The sequence below is a fragment of the Triturus cristatus genome, chromosome 1_2, assembly GCF_964204655.1.
Source record: "Triturus cristatus chromosome 1_2, aTriCri1.1, whole genome shotgun sequence".
NCBI classification, from domain to species: domain Eukaryota; kingdom Metazoa; phylum Chordata; class Amphibia; order Caudata; family Salamandridae; genus Triturus; species Triturus cristatus.
In genome coordinates, this window is record NC_140580.1 from 505,853,147 (window position 1) to 505,874,427 (window position 21,281).

General features: G+C 43.2%; 1 protein-coding gene across 1 annotated transcript in view; it reads right to left on the reverse strand.

Annotated features, from left to right (window-relative positions):
- PTPRE (protein tyrosine phosphatase receptor type E) overlaps window positions 1-21,281 on the reverse strand; it is an 895,414-nt gene that overhangs the window by 555,480 nt on the left and 318,653 nt on the right. The window contains exon 3 of the mRNA XM_085606227.1: window positions 9,893-10,037. The gene's annotated coding sequence lies outside the window, so the exon portion shown is untranslated. The remainder of the gene's footprint in view (window positions 1-9,892; window positions 10,038-21,281) is intronic.

The following is a 21,281-nucleotide window of genomic DNA, read 5'->3' on the forward strand; positions in this document are numbered from 1 at the left end:
ATTTACTGCTTTTTTATGTCATTTTCTCCCTCCCCCCTTGCAGAGTTGCAAACATTTCAAAGCCTTTCGAGGATTTTTCCACATGAACACCAACCATATAACATTTGTAAGGCAGCACAGCGGATTCAGATTTGAGTGATAATGGAAAATGCTCTAATTTCTGGAGCAAATACAAAATGTGGAAGAGAATTTACTAGTGAAGTATCCTTCAGTATGTTATGCTATGATCGGGGGAATTCCTTTGATGAATACTGCTATGGATGTAACATTTTCACCAAAAATCGGAAATTTCTCCATTATTCACTAACAGCTCCTAAAGTACAGTAATACTTGTAAAGCACACAGCTGCCAATATCAGGCGTCTCAGCACTAGCAACAAGCAGTAACCATAGTAACCCTTACTGACAAAAAACAAGTCTCAAGTTGTATTCTAAACTGAACTTCAGTAGGAGCTCTACGCAGAAAGAAAGGCAACTCATTCCAGGCCTTGGAGGCCATATAAGTAAAGGAGTGATGTTGGGGCCTCGCCCTTCTTTAGGGTTATTTCCCAACTTTTTTACTTTCTCCACCCTTTTTTCTGACCTTCTTTTTGTTGGCTTTAGAACTCTGGGCACTTTTCCACTGCCAACCAGTACTAAAGTGCACATACTCTCTCCCCCAAACATGGTATAATTGGTTTACATCTGTTTAGCATATGTGATTTACTTGTAAGTCCCTTGTAAAGTGGTATACCATATACCCAGGGCCTGTAAATGAATTGCTACTAGCGGGCCTGCCGCACTGATTGTGCCACCCACAGAAGTAGCCTTTAAAACCCATCCAACGCCTTCCATGGCAGGGCCTGTGTGTGCAGTTTACTGCCACTCTAACTTGGCATTTAAAACTACTTTCCAAGCCTTAAACTCCCCTTTTATTACACATAGGCCACCCCTAAGGTAGGACCTAGGTGGCCCTATGGGCAGGGTGCTGTGTAAGTAAAAGGTAGGACACGTACCTTTAGGTTTTGCATGTCCTGATAGTGACAAACAGCCTATTTAATTTTCACTGCTGTGAGGCCTACTCCTCTCATAGGCTAGCATTGGGAATTTCTCTTTATACTTTTAAGTGGTAATTCCTGATCAGAAAGGAGCAGCTTTGCCATTTTGAGTATGTTTAGAATAGTAATGATAAATCTTCAGTACTGGTGAAGTTGGATATCACATTACTATTTTGAAAAGGCCACTTTTAGAAAGTTAGCATTTCTCTGGGCTTTTAACTCTTTGTGCTTTGCAGCCGGTCTCCAATACACGCCTGGGCTGGGTGACAATTACACTTAGTGCATTTCCTTTAGACAGCCATAACACAGGAAGGGCTTAGTGTGACAGGGGATACATCTACATTCATCTGCATACTGATAGTCTTCCTGGGCAGGAAGAAGGAGAGGTGTCTCACCCTTACATCTGAATAGGTTGTGTCCTGCCCTCACACAAATGGCTGATTTACACCCTACTGATAGTCTGGAGCCAGGGCTGGGCTGAAAGGGATCTTTGTGCACTTCACAGGGCTCCTTTGAAGTCACCCCTACATCAACAGCATTGTTGTGTATAAGTACTGGAGCTCTGGCCCCCATCTAATCAGACACTGCTTGGGACTTGTAACCAGAAGCTGCTGGGTCTACATCTGCACATTGCAAGGAGGACTGCTGTGCTGCTAGAAGGGACTACCACTTTACTAACTGCTTTGCTGTGTTGGCCTGCTGCCTGCTGAGTTCTGGGCTGCGAGAGAGACTGCCACTCAGCACCTTGCCTTGATGAACTAGCATTCCACCTGCGACCTTCTTTTGTGCCCCACGAGTGTTCTCCGAGGGGTTGTTGGCTTGCCCCCTGTTCTTTGGGAATTTAAGGACCATCAAAGATTCTTCCCTTTCATCACTGCAGCGTGACTCAAGAAACTGTAAGTTCAACAGTAGAGACGGACAAGAATCAGTGCTCCATTTTGTCTAAAATTAGGGCTTCACTCACCTACACGCCAGCACTGTGGTGATTGTCCCTGAAAACGCTGCCGAAAGCTATGTCTGAGATAGCCGCATTCCTGCTGAACTCATTGCCTGAGCAATGTGAATGAAGCCCATCATGCTAATATCGCCGTCGACAAGGGGAAAACCTGTACTGTGTTTCTGATGAGCTGTGGAACCAGCCAGGAGAGACCGTCATCCTCAAGACCTGTGTGTTGAGCAGCAGACCACCAAGGCTGCCTTCGCTACAGGAGGATAGTCTACTGTGGCCCGCCTGCTTCCCTGATGCTCCGGCTAAAAGGTACTACAATCCTGGTATTGGACCAACTAGATCCCGCTCGCCGTCCTGCACACTTGCATGTAGCAAAGTTGTCTTACCTTTCCTAGTCCCAGGGGAGCTGAGCCGAACCCACTTTCTGTGCAAGCCCTGGAGTTATTTCTACGCTGGCTGAGGCCGTCCTGAGCACCTTCGGTCGAAGTTGCGACCCGGGTGGCCTGAAGGTCCCCGGACCTGCCAACACTTTGGGCATTGTTTATTCTACAGTGTGGGGTGAAACTTCTGAGGAGGACCCAGAAAGAGGCTTTGGACCGCCTCCGAAGACTAAACTGCCTCATCTGACTGTTATTGTTGAGATTTCTCAGAAGTTACCTTAACTAGTCTAATAGGAGCGCAGTTGCTTCTGTGCCCTATTGTCACATACTGAATGTATTTGATTTTCTCTAAAAACCTGCATAACTGAGGAAGTACTTATTTGATTTATGTCATTTTGGTCTTGTTTTGGTATATAGCAATCTTATAACCTGTGTGGAGTCACTTTTTGTGGTGTATTCAGTGTGTCTCTTTGAGTGTGTGTTGCACAAATGCTTTACACAGTCCCTCTGTGGATAAGACTGCCTGCTCTACGCCAAGCTGCCAGAGGGTGAGCACAGGTCATCTTTGGTGTGTATCTAGCTTACCCTGACTAGAGTGGTGGGTTCTGCCTGGCTTGGGTGCATACCTTAGCCGAGCAGAAACCCCATTTATAACAAGTGATGACCCTTAGATTTCAGGTGGAAACCTGGGGTTGTCAGTACAATGCTTCTTTTGATCTGAGGGGGCAAACAGAGATACTTCTGCACCACCCCAATAAAGGAGTGAATAGCAAGCACTGATGCCTTAAAGATGATCCACTTCTCAATAGAGAGGCAGTGTAATTCCTTAAAACGACCTTGTATTGAGTGGCGTTTTGTGACTGCCAGGATTAACCTAGTGGTTGCGTTTTGAACTAGGTGCAAATGTATGATCAAATAGGCTGGAAAACCTAAAAAAAAGTTTGCATAATTCAATCTGGAGTTAAAAGGGACATTAACAACGGCTTTCCATTTTTTCAACCAAAGTCTAACGTTTTTCTCAGTGCGTGCAGCAGAGCAAAACACATTTCACCCAAATAAAAGTTATGTGGGTAAGAAAATTAAGCCTTCTTTCAAATTTTACCCCAAGATTTTTTACCACTGATGCCGGTGTTGTGGCTTCAGTGGTATCTTCCATTAGCCACCAGTCACTGGACCAACCAGTGGCCTTGTGACTGAAGAGTATGATCTCTGTTGTAGGAAAATTCCAGCACAGATTTTTCTGGTTCATCCATTCCACCATCAACCTCATTATACAGTGTTTTAAAGTCTCCTGCCCTATGGCTGGACTATCCCCTAGAGAAAATATAAGTTGGGTGTTGTTCACATAGGAGAAAGCCTGAATATCAAAAGCTTCAATGATGGAGGTCAGAGGTGACTTATATATACTTTAAATAGAGTGGGACACAGGAATGAGCCCTGTGGAACTCCAGTCTTAAGGGCTTTGTCAGGTGAGAGCAAAGACTCTAACCTGTCAGCTTGCGTCCTGTCTGACAGAAAGAACTGAATTCATTGCAAGGCTCTCCCCCTACTGTAATGTTGGCTAGTTTTGTCAAATGTCTTCAATGTGAGATAGGAAAGCCTAGAGGGTGTCAATTCTTTTCTAACACACATTTAAATGCCTGTAAATTGACTATACACATATTTCAAAATGTATCAACCATTAGAAAAGCACACAAGGCATATATTCCTTGTAATTCTGAGTTGTTCAGGAAACAAAGATTTTAATATGATCAAAACAATTGTAGACACTCTTCTTGGTGAGGCACAAATTATACATATTTGTTGAAACCTGATTTCGACATATTATTGTTTGTGCACTGTTAGACCTTTATGGTGGTCTTCCTCCAAATGGTTTACCTTCCTCCTCCATTTTTGCTGATCTTGTTTTTGCTGGCCTTAGGACTCTGCACACTTTACCACTGCTGACCAGTGCTAAAGCACATGTGCTCACGCCTTAGAACATGGTGACATTGGCTTATCCCCAATTGGCATATTTAATTTAATTATAAGCCCCTAGTAAAGTGATACTACATGTACCTCGGGCAGTGTAAAGAATGGACACACAGACGGCAATGGCAGGCCTGAGACATGTTTAAAAGGGCTACATAAATGGGTTGCACAATCAGTGATGGAGGCCCACTAGTCGCATTTAATTAACAGGCATGTAGATTTAGAGGCCCAGCAGATTTAATGCACTTATGTGTGCCCTGCTGTGTTGTCTGCAGTCATTTTAAAGGTAGCCCTACTTTGCAGGCTGTTTTAAAAGTAAATTATATGCAAAGTCAAATTTAAAATTGAAGGTACTTTCAAAATGTTAAACTACCTTATTTTTACGTAATGCCTCCCCTAGGTGCCCCAGGGGTAGGGTACCTTGTAACTATAAGCAGGGACATTTATAAAAAAGGTTTTATATGTCCTGGTGAGGGGAAAAAGGGCTAGTTTTTCCTCATTGTAGCACATTGTCTCCAGAGGCTAACATGAGAATACTTTAATAAAGTATAAATATTGACAGGAACTAGCTAAAAATATACTTCAAAGTATTACAATGACAGAATAAATCCAAAAACTTGCCAAGATTAGATTTATTATAACTATCACAGAAAAGAATTTATAGAACTTAATTGTCTGATGAATTGAAATTTCGTCTTCCAGCAGCCTCTCCTGATTGACCAGCTTTGGCAGGCTGAGCCAAACTGCTCCGATGAGGTGAGAAGTGGCCTGCATTGAGCCAAAGGACATCAGGTGGGAGGAGATCTGCAAGCTGGAGAGCAAATGGTAGGGCTGGATAGCCAAACTGGTCTTCAAAGAGGGAATAACAGTTAGGACAGGACGCAGGCTCACCCCCAATTCCTGCACCACCAGCCACAAAGGAGCCCCAGTAATTGAGTCTGGAAGGGGAATGTTAGGGAAACTTAGCCATTCCATTGGGTTGGCTTAACATGATCTCAACCTCCAGGAGAGAGTTTCTCCATTTTGGATTTTAAAGGAATAGTGCTTTCTGGAACAAGAATATTTTGGAGGAAGCTGTCATACTTCTGGGTGGCACCCTGTACCCCATTGGCCAAGGATGCCCCCGGCTTGTCAGTCAGAAACACTGGATAAATATGAGAGAGCTGCCCGGCAACTCAGGTCCCTGCCTAATACTACAAGAAGAAGAAGGACTGTCCTGCTGGAGCCTTGGACTGCACAAGCAAGGACTGCACTCTTAAGGACTGCACCTGTGTCACACTTTGGTCTTCAGCTCAAATAGGACTCTGCCTGGCTTTGAAAGTTGAAGGAGTGGACTATATGAAATTAACAGGTTAAAAAAGCTCCACCTGCATCATCTCCACCAAGCACACCCCAGCTGGAGAGCATCCGGTGACTTTTAAGGATCTGGCCAGGTGCACTGTGGGAGACGTAGTCCTAACATCCCAAGGAGCAACTCAGAGCTACTGGAACCCTGGGTTGGTGTTGTGGACACTTTGGAGCCCCAGAAGGACCTTCTGGAAGACGATCCATAAGTTTGGAGAGTTTTTATCAAAAAGTTCCATTAGTTGAACATCCCTCAGTCGAGAGGCAAGCTGCAGTCGTCGAACGGTGACCCGGCCTGGAATTCAGGTTCATCCCACTGAAAGCGCCGGAGCTCAAGACTTCCAGAATTTCACTGAGGCCTTGCTCTAAACCAAGCTGCCGTCGTCGGCTCGAAACCCGGCCTGACGAGGAGCCTCTCTCGACCTCGAGAGAAAAAGCTCCATAAAGTGACCAAGTCACAAGGTAAACACTTGACCGAGCTAATTGCAGTCGGACTGAAATGTTGACTTTGTCCCGGTCAAGCTCGACCAGATGTGCCAAAGTGGAACTTTTAGCTTTTAGGCACTAGAAAGTATTTATTCTATATAAATTCCTATCTCTGGTACCATAAATTGGATTTTTGTCATTTTGGTGTCATTTTAATCATGCAAATATTTGTATAAATTGGAGTTGGATTTTTATTGTGTGTTGTGCCTTACTTGTTTAACGTAATGTCTTTTTAAAAATGCTTTACACTCCTGTCTCCTAAGAAAAGCCTGACTGCTCACAACCAGCTACCAAGTGTTGAGCAAGGGAAAGATTTATTGAGACGTTATTGTGATTGTGGCCTAATCACTAGTGGTAGGTACCTACTGACCCCTACTAATAAACCACTTCCCAACAGACTGTGAATTGTAAAATGTGCCCACACTCACCCCAGCATCTCCCTCCTCTGGAATGCTCAGTGCTGCTACTATTGACTTCTTTGTCATTGCCACTAACACCCCTAAAGCCTTTTAAACTTACTACGCCACTGCTAGATCTCTGCTACCCCCACACCTATTGTGGGTTATACTTATCAGTGTTGTTTTAGTTTGTAAATGTATATTTTAGAAACCTGAATATGTGTCATCTCCAGTTTTATTGACAAATTGGCTCTTGTTACATTTAATGAGATTCAAACTATAATTAGTTGGTCCTGCTTTTCAAAGAATGAATACAAAAAAAGAAATCTCGAAACACCTACAGGTCGGTGAGAGTGTGAAATAAGCAGCAGGGGGTCACGTCAACACTGTGCCAACATTTACAAAAAGCCAGACAATGAAGTGGCTTTTCAAGAAAAGCAATAATTCTATAAAGAGCGTATCATGTTATCAATTGGTGCCTATATAAATGAAGTGTACAAAAGATGACCTAGTTAGGAAGGCAGCAGGACAAACATCAATAGGTTTTTGTTAACTAGCTCCCTGCCAGATCACAGACACAACGCTTGGTTGCACAGTGCCCAGGTCACCCATGCGATGCTCGGTTCTATAGAATATCACATCTAATTGTATCCAAAGATATTTTCTATTGTAACTGTGGCTGTTCTGAAAATATATTCAAAGGATAGAGGCATTTTGATGGTAGATCTATTGTACAGAAAGCAGAGGCATTCCACTGCCAATCCAGCGAAATGTGAAAAATAATATAAGGGCTGTTTAGCACGGGAGCGCGGTGGCCCTATTGCAACGAAGGACTCCAGGTACTGAAATACATATTCTTGCTGTTTGCCCAAATAACATTGATTTTCAGTACCAATTTAACAACTAAGGGGCATATTATCAAGGACGGCGTTAAAATTATCACTGCTTTAGCGGCTGGAAACTGCCGCTAAAAGCGTCGATAATGGGCTTGATAATATGCCGCAGAGAATTCCAATAGAAGCCCATGTTCTGGTGTGAACATGGGCTTCTATTTGAATTCTCTGCGGCATACCGAGTCCATTATCGCCGCTTTAGCGGCAGTTTCCTGCCGATAAAGCGGAGATCATTTTAACACCGTCCTGGATAATATGGCCCTAACTTTGGAAGTATGTACGGAAACACCACACACAGGATTTAATAATTGTGCAGTGTCTCTGCTTCTCCTCATGCAATAGCACTTTGAGATGTTGTAGCTCATGACTGTACCTGTACATTTTTAAAGGATAGGGTGCCGTTAGGAACTGTTTCCCCCTATGCGCCAGGACTATGAGAATTCACCTTTGTGACTCTTTATGGAGCTTATGAAATGTTTTGGCCGAGTCGATTCTATCAAATGTCAAATGATCTAAGCAAGTTTTATCGCTTTTTTGGTGTATGCTCGTTGTATAGTTTTACATTATGTTTTATTGTTTTTTATGTATGGCTTACAGCCGAAATGAAAATCTGAAATGGCAAATGGCATAATATTCAGCTGAGCATTCCCTGCTGTTGAGTGATCTATGGTTGTATAACACACATCAAGGTAATAATCTACCCAGATAGGATTGTACATTCCCAGACAGAAAGAATTGATGACAGATAATCATACAGTGATAAAGGAGGCCTTCAAACCTGTAAGCGAGTCATCCTTGAATAATGTGACTAACTGCGCATGAACGGCCTTGGTGAGCATCGCCTAAAGGCTATACACCCCTGGAATGTGCATAGGACATGGAGTAATCGTCAGGAGAAATTGACTAGGTTTTATTGTTCCCCCTTACCAATGTATGGGGATTCTATTGGGGTGATAGTGAAATTGTATTACCTGCACTGCGCATTCCAAGTGTGCAGTAACATCGATCACAATTCTGTGGGGCTTTCCCAAGCTCTGGGAAGTTAAAAGTATTTGCACTGTTAGCCCCACCTGGACAGGGATCCTATTAATCAATCGCTGAACCTCCATTAGGTTCAGGCAGAACTGGAGGGTTTGCTCTCCCATCTACCATGCACAGAGCCAGTGGCTCACACTTGGACAGCAATTCTTGTAAATTTCTGAGAGGTGGCCTTTCTCTAGCTGGAGTGTTCAGTGCCTTATTTAACCCACGTCCTGGAGAGATTTCCTCTTTAGAAGCTGTTAGGTAGCACCTTGTACCTGCACCAAACCGGCTCAAGAGCAGCAATGTCTTCCCTCACTGCCTTTATTGTGGATGTCTGAGTGTAGCTGAAGTATCATACAACCGAAAAGGGGGAACTGCTGCTCAGTGGCGTAATAAAACTGGAGGGCCCCCCCTGCAAAGTAAATTGAGGCCCCAGGGCCCAGTCAGAAGATCTCAGGTCAGGGGCCCGCTGCCCGTGCACAGTGCTAGAGGGGCCCCTGGAGCTTGCCCTCCCCCTCTTACGGTTGGGGCAGGAGGGGCTAATGTTACACCACGGCTGCTGCTCATACAGCCCGCGGGCCACAAGAGTGAATTGAAATGTTAACACTTTTTTATTAGCATTCAGTTCATATGATGAGCTTTGTTAACAAAAAGTGTAAAAAAAAGTATGTAGAAAGAGTTAAATGCGAGATACAGGTATTCAAATCAACACTCAATTCATTGTGACCCAAGCTCTGCAAGAAAAAGGGAGACAGAAGGTAGGAGATATTGAGGCGAGGAGTCACATGAACACAAGCACCAAGAAGGTGGGAATTACAATTCACCGTGAGATACTAAGTGTCAGGATATGTCAAGTAGGGACATTTGCAATAAGCTATTTCCTCCACAATTGGAGACTAATTTGACATTTGATCAACAGATTCTTTTGCTTGGGACAGTTCCTGTTCTGCACAAAGTACTATTAACAGGATAGTAGCAAGAATACAAGGACCCCATGCTTTGAAAGGCGACCTTGGAGGACGGTACAGGGACGGCTTTAGCGCTGATGGCGCCCTGTGCGACAATCATTTTTAGCGCCCCCACATCCCATTACCACCTCTTCGGATTCTCTCCCTACCACCTGCAAAAGTGCCCCTTATCTCTCCCATCATTAGAAATTTCTAAACACACTGCCCCCTCCACAGGTCAGCGCCCAGTGCGACCGCTCTATTTGCACTGCCCTAAAGCCGGCCCTGGGACGGTAGCAGGTAGGTCCTTTAGGGAAATGAATGCTCTAAAGGGGGTGAATAGTGATGAAACCAAATTGGCAGATGGACTATATATCTTGAAAAATCACCAGAATACCCAGTGCTGACAAAAAAGGTTCAAGAGTTTTTATTTTTTTTAGAATCAAACTAGATGATGAGGCTTACCTGCATGTTATGTGTAGCTCTCTAGTCTGAACTGCTCCAATGTGGCAACCCACTCATCGGATATTGAGCCACAAACCCTCCTGTGAGAACTGTAGAGGCATTAGGAGGCTTTGAATAACTTCAGCTTAGCTGTCAGCCGCGGAACCTGCAACAATGAAACCACATGTGAATGTTTGGCAACCTGTATCACATCAGTAAGTATATTCAATAAAAGAGGAGGCCACTGCCTCCACAACCTAATATGAAAAGTATGCCTGCTTCCAAAAGTCTCTGGCTGAATGTAGACTTTGTTTTACATGTCTGGAATGGTACTTCAGATGTTCTTCATATTTTCTTTTGCACGAACAGTGAGTAAGCCTGAAGAAGAAATTGGCTTAAACTGTGTACCTTTTTCAATGGAACAAGTGTTCAGTAATTACTCTTAAAAGATACACAGAGTTCCAGAAGAGAAACCCATCTCATGCTTTGAGGATGTCCCGTTCTGAAAAGACAATGATTGGTAACACGAGACTAGATACACTCTGTAACCTATAATCGGATGTCTAGCGGCACGCATGTGATCCTAAACCTATCCATGAACCAACATCTGAAACTCTTCTCCCCGGTAACTTATGAACTTGAACACAACATTCAGAGATAATATAACTCTATAACATATTTTATCCTGTGTATTTTGAATCATTAATCTCGGTTTAAAATCCAGGAAGCAGCTATGGTAAATGGCTCTTGCTATGTTACAAACATTCTTGATTCCGATGATTTCCCATTGGTGCGAGGTGAGGTACACTTGTTCATATTTTAAGAGAACCCCAAGATTATTCATAGGATCTATTCACAAAAAGGACAGTAGCGGTCCGTGGAGGGACTTTCGTGGGGCAGTGAGGCGGGGCGGGGGAGGGGCAGGTGGGGAAATGTAAACACCAAAATATGGATGAACGGAGGTAAGTACACATTAAAATAAATAAAACAAATTCCTTTGCGCGCGCTGCATCGCAAAAGGCGATGCAGCGCGCGCAACAAAATTCGTTTCATTTATTTAAATATGTACTTACCTCTATATTCCGGTGTTTACATTTCCCCGCCCCGCCCCGCCTCACTGCCCCAGCAAACTCCCTCCACGGACCGCTACTGAAAAAGAATAGCACCCCTCTTTTTCAGCTCCTATCTGTGACTGCTGCGCTTAGTGCAGTTGTCAAACATTTGGTCAAACTGCAACCCAATAAACCCAAGAGCACATAAAAAAATGTGAACCATTTGGCAATTTTGAATTTAACAGGCAACATCATGCCAGAGATGATATCACTAATATGTTGAATGGCTCTCTCCCTTGCCTAGAAGCTCATCTTGTCAGCAGTATGTGTTTTTCAGATGGTAAACAACCTTTGAATCTGTTGAATGTACATTCATAAATATTAAAATGAAGCTATTTGGTATCCATGGGTAATTGATTTGACTTAATCCTCTCTGGTCTCACCAGATAGAGAGAGAAGAAGCCAGGGTGTCAGAGGGATGGCTCAGCACATGCTATCCCAGATCATACAAAGAAACTGTGAGGTTAATCTTGGGGAGCAGATTTACTACGTTTTGCTGCAATACAACGCAGCAGCCAAAGATGTTGTGGGTCATTGCATCAAACGATGAGGGAAAAACAGCTCTTTTTCTACTCAGTTATGGCGCTGTTTATACTTCCCTCAGTGCAATTTAGGATGCCGTGCGCCAACTCACGCACTCTTGCACCATAGTGAAAATGTGCTTGTCTTCTGTCAAGGATAGATTTTGAAGTGGAAAGGTTCCCTTCCAGGACAAAAACAATTCTTTAATATTTTCCCACTTCGTTCGTGTGTTGTACAGTACAGCACAGATGCAAAGGAGGAACACATTTTGAGACTTTTTAACAAATACCCGTCTAACAATCTTAGTAGCCAGAAATTTGTATCAAAACCAACTGGAGGTTGCATGGGAATGCCTATGCACCACTCATGATATTCCCTCTTGCTGCTAAGTAGCGCAAAGTAGCAAACAGCGCACAGCCCTACTTTGGATTACTCGGACAAAAATTCCGATGTAAATCTCACAACACTTTGTTCCAGATATGGTCACTTGGGGCTAGGGGTGGCTCCTCCGTTATGGCAGAGGAGCGCCGACCCCTTTCTCCTGCTGAAAACCAGTAGAGGCAAAGGACAAAAATAAAATGATAATAAACATTTTTATTATCCTTTTATTTGTAGCCCTTCAGGCTGCAAGCCGAGGGAGGGGTGTGGCATCCCATCCTGATGGTGCAGCACCAGGGAGGAGGGGAAGTGGTGGTCAATGCCAGGTGCTCATGACAGTTTGACCGGCTCTCTGGGGCCGGCCAAACCGTCACGCGCAATTAACCTTTCTCCACTAAGCTATGTTGTTCAACTGGGTGGAGAAACTAACACAGGCTCCCAGTCTATGTCTTAGCATCAAACTGAGGCCTCAGACCAGTCCCAGCACTGCTCACATGCTGAGAATATCATTCCCAGCATGTGAGCAGCGCTGGGATTGGGAGCCTGCGCTGGTGCAGCAAGCTCCTGACAAGGACGCGAGGATCGGGAGCAAGGCGATGGCCGTTAGAGCAGGTAAGTTTTATTGTCTTTATTTATACTTGTTATTTCTTTCTGTTCTGCCCTCCCCCGCCTCACCACTTCACAGTATGAGTGGCCGCTACTGCCTTGAAAATTAATGTGGGCTGCAGTGTTATACCCAATAATGCATATGAACTTTTTATCCAATTAGAGTTATTTTATCCATTTAGACTACATTTTTGTTTCTAGAGAGAAATGAATTAAATATCATTCTTGGTGACAAGCCTCTGATCTGGAGAATTGGAAAGGGCACAGGGACCTTATCTGGAGAATTAAAAAGGGCATTGGGACCACACAGTTTGTGTGTTTATTAAAATGTATTCAGATATTATCTTACAGGAAACAAATGTGATAAAGGAAGGGCAGGATTAAACATTTCTGGATACACAATGAAATCATCAAGAAGGAAACTATTGTGATTTGGCTATCCACCCTGCCTTTGTTGTTTAGGGCGAGAAAGCAAAAGACACACAGATGATCGAAGGAATGCAGAGCAAATCAAACGTTCACCCCCAGTCAAGAGATCTGGGAAAAATCCATTGTTCTTTTCCTCACCATGCCACCCCAGTTTAGACCCAGCCATATGCAAATCAGTCTTGACCCTATGCCTCATCGGAACTGTCCAGCCCAAACTGCCAAGCCAGGTCCTCCCTGGACCTGAAACAGGCATCCTGGGACCGGTTTCGGGGCATTACTCCTCATCAACCAGGCTAGGTTGAATCCAGTTTCACACTAAGCCCAGGACCCACACCTAGGCATACCCAATGCGCTTAGGGCAAGAAAGCAAAAGGCAAAGAGATGATGGACGGAAAGCAGAGCAAATCAAACATTCACCCCCAGTCAAGAGATCTGGCTTAAATCCATCTTTCTTTTGCTCAACATGCCACCCCAGTTTAGACCCAGCCATATGCAAATCGGTCTTGACCCTGTGCCTCATAGGAACAGTCCAGCCCGAACTGCCAAGCCAGGTCCTCCCTGGACCGGAAATAAGCAGACTGATTTGCATATGGCTGGGTCTAAACTGGGGTGGCAAAGTGAGCTAAAGAATGATGATGGTTTTAACACAGATTTGTGACTGGGGGTGAGTGTCTGAAAGGTTTCAGCACTCCGTCCATCATCTCTTTGTGTTGGCTTTGTTGTTTAGAGGTGCATATAATAAACTATCTACCTACTATGCTGAAAAATATGTGCACCAATTTAATTGACTCTAATGTGGAACGTCCCACCAAAGTAGAGGACCACTTCAACCTCATTCATACTACTTTTCCAACAGATATTTGCAACGTGTTGGAGGGCTTCTATGGCAAATTAATTTCTAAAACAAAGGAAATGTTTTGTCTTTGTGGGACCATATTCAGTATAGAGCGCTTTAGCCCAGCAATGTGTGGTCCCAATGCTGTCCCCAAGCTGCAGAGCAAAGACCGCCGGGCTAGACAATCAGGCCAAGACAGGTGGGTTAGACTGTCGGGTCTCATATGCATGGTATGCTGCCAGGGAAATCAGGCTCTTCCTCACAATGTTGGCTGCATATACCAACATATGCCAAGTTTTTAGAGTGAAGTCAGTGGAGTGAGTTTGTGTGCTGTGTTGTGAGGGCATACAACTCCCACAGTTAGATGAGTTTTTGGGTGGTCAAATTTGAGTTGTGTATGCCGAGGCACTGGCGGGTCTCCCTAACAACCACTGGATTGTGGAGGGTAAGAGTAAGTGATCCACCCCATGGATCTTACATAAGAGGCCGCCTGCACCCTCTGCCTATAGGAGGGATTTGTGCCTGGCCTTATAGAGCACCACTCAGGAACGACCAGGCACATGGGAAAAAGAAAAATCATTTTCCCACATGCACGCATTCCTCCTCAGCAGTTAAAAAAAGCAGTTAACCCAGATTACAGAGGCAACATATGCATGCTGTGTCCAAAATTAGGCTGACAATCTTTAAACCATTATCATCTGAGAACACGGTTTAAATCGCCTGGGTTTCAATTTGGGAACTACTGATGGTCACTCAGTCATATAAAGCACAGCATTACTCTACATGTCTTTGAATTCAGGACTTGTTTTATCCTGACAGCTGGTACTATATGTTTGCTAATGTTTTTATAGGCATTGAGTCATCTCACATCGAATTCATATATAATTGACCTCAATCAGTCGACTTGTGTTTCATCTAGCTTTTTAAAGGCCTTCTTCTGCTTGCCTTTTGTTTCTCCTAATGTTGTTCTGTGTAACATTTCTTTCAGTTTATTGATGGTCCCCTTGTCAGTCAGATAGCAGCAATTTAAAGAGTCTCTGTTAAGTTTTGGGTTCACTCTTTTATTTTGTGGCTCGTGAACTAAGTAGGGTCTTGTTAGGTTGCACACCGCAAAATGAATGATGTTTTGGTGTCATTAGCCTTAGATCACAGTAAGGGAATTTTGTAAGGGGCCCACATATCAGAAAAATAATATGGTTTGGAGGCCTTTAGGGAAGTGGATATGTCTTTATGGAGTGTGCGGGTTGTCAGTGTGTTTTCATAGTTGGGCTCCAAGGAAGGTAGACACCTGTCTTTGCAGGCTTTATTGCTGACCAGTCATAATGTGATGGATGGCAGGTCCCATGGGCAATTAGAGTTGTAACCAGTGAATGTGCATTTGAATGTGTGTATTTGACCTGCCTCTGAGGATTCTCAGTGAGAGCTTTAACCTGGAATCCCTGACAGGCAGCCAGTGAAGAGTCCTCACCGCCAAGCCTATCACGCTGAGCGACAAAACTAGTCAGTCTGCCTTTACATTACTTTGATCACATAAAGTATTGCACTAAATGTATTGAGGGCCACCACGCCTACTCATTGTCGTTTATTAGTGCAGGTGTTTGAGTTTCTCTGTGTAGATTAGTAAGTCTTTCATTAGAGACATTTATTAGGGAGTCACTGTTATAATTCATTTTCTATGGACAATAAGATTCTAAAAGACAGTCTCAAGTTAATGTCAAAAATGGAAGTCAAAAGCCTATTGTTACATGTGATTTAGGGGTAATTGGTATGCAAATGCTTTACAACTGTGCATCTTCTCTACTTTCACATTAGTCACAATGAAAAACAATAGTAGAACTGTTAGTATTTTGGAAACAATCAGCACAGGAAAGTCCCAGCGTTTAACAATGTACATTTAACGTACAACAATAAACCTTACTTCTGTACAAACCTGTGGTTGCAGCATGACTGCAGGGATAGGAATATGCTGTGTCTGTTTATCAATGTCAGGGTTACTAATACTACTAGTAATCGTAATAATAATTAAAATAATATTGCATTATTTGGACACAAGCATTGTGCCTCTTGGTGCTTCTGATGAACAAAACTACAGACTACTGAGTTTCAAATTCCTGAAATGCCCAAATGGTTTAACCTAAGCTGATAGGAATGGAAAGAACCCGGATTTTGGCATTCTTTGAATTTTAAGGTGACTAGGCTTTTGCTTGAGTTCAATGTGTATAGAATTCCATTAAACTGCTCTTTGGTCCAAGGTTTCTGCTTTCACATTTTTTGTTTCATCCTAGGTTCTGAAAGCAGGACTTTGGCAACCAATCTCAGTGATGCACATGGATAATACTTAATATTTAATGCACTTTCAGGAGAAACTTTGGCTCTGCTAATAATAAACCTTGTGCATGATATAGACTGCCTTGAAATTAATCCTTTTCTCTAAAGACAGCCAGGAAGTTACCACACCGCATCAAAATACTGATCAAATCTCCTTAACCACTCAGCTGCATTGGATGAAGCATTCATGGCCACTGCTCTACCTTCAAGGCGAGGAGGACATGAATGGTTCCTCCACCGCAGTACTAAGGAAAACCCTTCTGGTGCAAGCTCAGAAGAATCTTCTTTTTGAAAAATAATGTGGAAGCGCATTTGCAGCACCCACAGTAAAATATCCCAATTTTTTCTTGCCTAAAGTGTAAGTTTGCAATGCTTCATTGTATTTAAATTTTGGATGGAAGCTACAATAAATACTATTTTGGGATTGGCTCAACATAGACAAATGATTGCATGGCATTTCCTATGTTTAAAATAAAATAATAATTTGGACATGTTTGCACTTGTTCAGGTTTCTACATTGCTGTATTATTTCCCTGAGATAGCACTAATAAGATGTGGCTTTTAAATTGCCCTTCAGGACCAAGTTAATTACTCTCCTGGCCAGCAGGTGGATCAAAGCCACTCTCGAGCAACAGCCCGTTTGGATTAGATTAGCCTTGTTCTGGTAGAAGAAAAATGGAGAGAAGCAATTTGCATATGGTCACTGACTGACAAGTCTGGGGATACATTACTAGACCAACGACAAAGAGGGAACAGTGAGAACTGTGGCACTAATCCCACCAGTGGTTCCCTTTGAAGTCTTGATGGGAAGGAACCAGCACTGCAGTGTCAGATAAGGGAGTAGCTAAGACATAGAGAGAGCTCTTGCACAGAATGTCTGCGTGCTGCCATTTTGAAAATCCCCAAGATGCTGTGCAGGGGGTGTACCAGCCTGTTAGCTATTCCCAGGAAGTGTCTTTCTGTTGTAAAGTGGCGATGTAGCAGCTTTGTATTAGTTGGAGTCTCCCACCTTCTAGAACCCTCCGCCTCCACTTTCAACACCCTGTTCAAAGCAGAGGCTTGGAGAGAAGAGGAATGATGGGACCACTGCATTGATGAACTTCTGCCTGGAGAGGGCTGCAGGCTAGTTCTTCTTGGGACTCTGCTGGGCCCTGTCTACAATGCCAGTGGCACTGGCTGCCCCACTTCCACTGGGGGACGGTAGAAAGCGGACTTGCTGAGAACCTTGAAAGAGAGGATTTCCTTTGTATTCCCGAGGTCAATGGAACTCAAATGTAGTGCATACGTTTTTTATATGCTCTTGACATTTTTTCATTGATGAAATGCATTATGCTTGAAGGGCTTATGTTTTGTGTTTGATTAATAGGATGACGTCATTTGGGTGAGTTTCAAAGGAGTAGTGTGTTCCCACGGGTTGGTTCTTCCAGGTGCATGGAACGTTAAAGGTGTCTTTCCATAGAGGGTCCGGGGTGCATTAAGGGCGTTACTTATTCTAGTTCACCTTATTTTGCAACTCTGGTAGGTTGTAAGGCATTCTGTGCATATTTGTTAATTTGTGTGTAGTTTTTATTTTTGTCCACATTAAAGTTCTTTTTGCATAAAAAACTCACTGACTGGACAGAAATTCCTGAAATGTAATTTGCTGTATTTCTGAGCTCCAAGTCTTTAGTCAAACATACCTCACCAGAGTAAACTTTGGATTGCTCTGCATCTCTACTCTGACAGTCATATGCTGAAAAGGAGCATCCCATTCCAGATTGGGGTTTTGCCATGTGGGGCACCAGGACATCAGAGGCAAAGACCGCAGTTTTTCCAGTTGCATGCCTTGGTCCTCTTTCACAGGCCTGGATGCAAAGCTCTGCTTAATTGCCTCCCTTTCACCTCCCTTACACCCATGAAAGGCATCACACATGCTGTGGCACATTTAATCAATCTCATGATGAAGTTTAATCACATCACCCCAGCACTGAAAGAACTCCAACGGATCCCTGCCCGAGCCCGCATCATCTTTAAGGCAAGTTACGTCATGAACAAGGCCATCAGAAATGGCACCCATGAATACCCGCCAGCTCTTTCCTTGCATCACTTCCTTCATTGTTAGTTATTGGCTTCTAAGATGAAACTCTACGATCACCATAATTACTCTTTTTATTAGCCTATTTCTTTTTATGAGCAATGTAAAAATTGTATACTTCTGGAAGAAATCTTGTTCGTTTATTTATTTTTCATTGTCTTAGATGTATTCTACTGAAAGGCAACACATATGTGCGCATCCGAGTATTAGAATCTACTTTCATATTAGTTTACTATGCGTTTTGCCACACAATAAATGCACCACAATTTTTAAAAATATATTGATACATTATTTACATTATTTAACATAATGTCTCTGCCAGAAAACTGTATTTAGAAGCAATGCAACCTTTTAGCGATAGCTGTGCATTCATACATGTAATTGAAAGTTTTAATAAAAGCCCTGCACAGAGTTTTGGATGACCCAGTTACAGAATGTATCAAAACTGTAAAACAGCTGTATGCATTCACAGAGCTGACGTGACAGCACAGATAGGATAAACATACACAGTTACACTGTTTAACAAAAAAAGGAGGTGACGGAAGATTGGATGGAAGTAGCCAGGGCCAGGGCCATGATGGGGGCAGGCTGCGTGATGAAAGATACTGGGTGAAAACGGCAGATAAACAGGTGTCAGATGATCCTGCAGAAAGAAAGACTTGAGGAGCAATTGTGTTATTGGAGAGAATATCAGAGGATCTAGATAGTGTATCATTTGTGGACCTCATGCAAGGACGTCACTGAGAGCTATCTGAGGGAAGGGCTGAAACAAAGCTCTAAGAGGAGGTCCCCAGTCCCCATTGTATGTCACGCTGACTTTACTGTGAAAAAAATACAAAAAGTACACAAAATGTCATGCTCTAAAAATATCATAACCAAAATATTGACTTTCAAAATATTGTGATGTGAGTATATTCACTGAAACAACAGTGTTGAATGTTAGGTATGCCTCAGCACACGCAGAGGCGTAAAACCTCTCAAATTAGCCAGTTATAGTATGCAACTCACATAAAACATAAATCTACACTTTTATATCATGATATTTAGGAGTCAATATTACAGTACCAAGGTTTGCAGGGGTGGTAATGCAATGTCCAGGTACAATAAGAGCACGCAGCAAGGCCAATGCCATTGCCCCAGCGGACTTTAACAGTGATGGAGACATTGGCTGCCACCCAAATGGCACATTTACTTTACTTGTAAGTCCCTAGTAAAGTGATAATGCCAGTACCCAAGGCTTGTAAGTTAAATGCTACTTGTGGGTCTGCAGCTCTATTTGTACCACCCACATAAGTAGCCTTTTAAACATGTCTGAGACCTGCCATTGCAGCCTGTGTGTGCAATTTAAAATGCCATTTTGACCTGGCAATAAAAAAAAAACGTTTTGCCCAGCCTCAACCTTCCGTTTCAATATATATGTAAGTCACCCCTAGGATAGGTCCTAAATAGCCCCTAGGGCAGGGTGCTGTGTATTGAAAAAGTTGGGCGTGTACTTTTAACTTTTACATTTCTTGATAGTTAAAAACTCTTACATTTGTTTTTACCTGTTGCAATGCCTACCTCTTCCATAGGATAACATTAGGTTACCTTATTACATTTACTAAGTGATAACTTTCAATTAGGAGCAAGTGGGAATATTGAGTTTAGTGTCTAAAGAATTGTAATTTAAAATCCTCTTTAATGATAAAATTGATTTTAAGTGACAATTATGAAAATGCCACTTTTAGAAAGTTGGAATTTCCTTGTCCCGACCATTTGGTGCCTGAGGACTGTATCCTGGGTCACATGAATAGGTGTAGCTGGCAGTTGGTCTTTGTGTATTACCCCCAGACAGCAAGACAAAGGGGGTATTGGTGTTGACAGGATGGACCATCGCTGATTTAATAAGGGTGGAGCTGGCATCTACCACATGTAGACATCACAAAGACTCTGCCTCAGCACACTCACAAAGAGTTTCACACTAGTCTTTTGTAACCCTAGACAAACTGGGGCCAGGCCAGGAAAACAGGACATTCCAGACACCTCTAGAAGGGACTCTAGAAACTTCTCCCACTTCAAATGTTGGCACCAAATAATAAATATTGGACTCTCAGACCCAACTCTTCAGTACATCTCTAGACCAGTGGTAAACTAGGAAGGACTGCTCTGCTGCAAGCAGGACTGCTACTCTGCTGCCCTGATACTCTGCTGCCCTGCTGCCAAAGTGTAAAGGTCTGGGCCTCGATTTTGACCCGAGGACCACAACAGTGACTCCAAGGGCTAGTTGACTGCCCTCCTGATCAGAGCTTCAGGGACAGAAAAGGCTCCAACCACCTTGAACTCTGCAACTAGACTCTGCCTGCTGTGAATCTTGTCCCACAAGTGGTGCCACCCCAGTCCTGGACTCTTGACAATGAGCCTGAGGGTGCCCTGCCATCCCAGCAGTGGTCTTTTGGGAAGAACCAACACAGCGTGTTGTATCTCCTTGTAGCTCTGCAATGGAACCTCTGATGTGCGACGCATCCCCGATGCAGGACCTTGCATCACAGTCCCGCAGCTCCCTTGAATCACTGCTTCATGATGCATCCTCAATGCAGGACCTTGCATTGCAGCCTGCAGTTCATCAACATTTTTGCTGCACGACGCATCTTCAACACGGGACCTTGCAATGCTCCGCAATCAGGATTTAAGGTACTTTGTTCAGAGGGCCTAACTTGGCTCCTGTATCCTGCCCTCGCTCCATAATAGTCGGTCTAAACTTATGACTTTTTCCGACACAACCAGATAACCACAGCTGGCGTGCTTTCAAGCACTATTTTTACGTAAATCTTTAAAATTGCATATCTCTGGTTCTACTAATTGGATTTTTGTCATTTTAATGTCAAATGATTTATTACATTTTACTCTATTTGTCTAAATTGGTGTGGGATTTTTTTCGTGTTGTGTTTTCACTTTATTACTTTTTGAAATGCTGCATACATACTTTACACATTGCCTCTAAGTTAAGCCTGTCCGTATTTGTGCCAAGCAATGAGATTTCTAAGCAGAGGTCAATGTGGAATTTGCTTGTTTCACCCTGACAGGAAATATGATTGCTGCTTGAGTATGGTCCCTCCCCCAACATCAAACCCAATTTCCTGCAGCAGG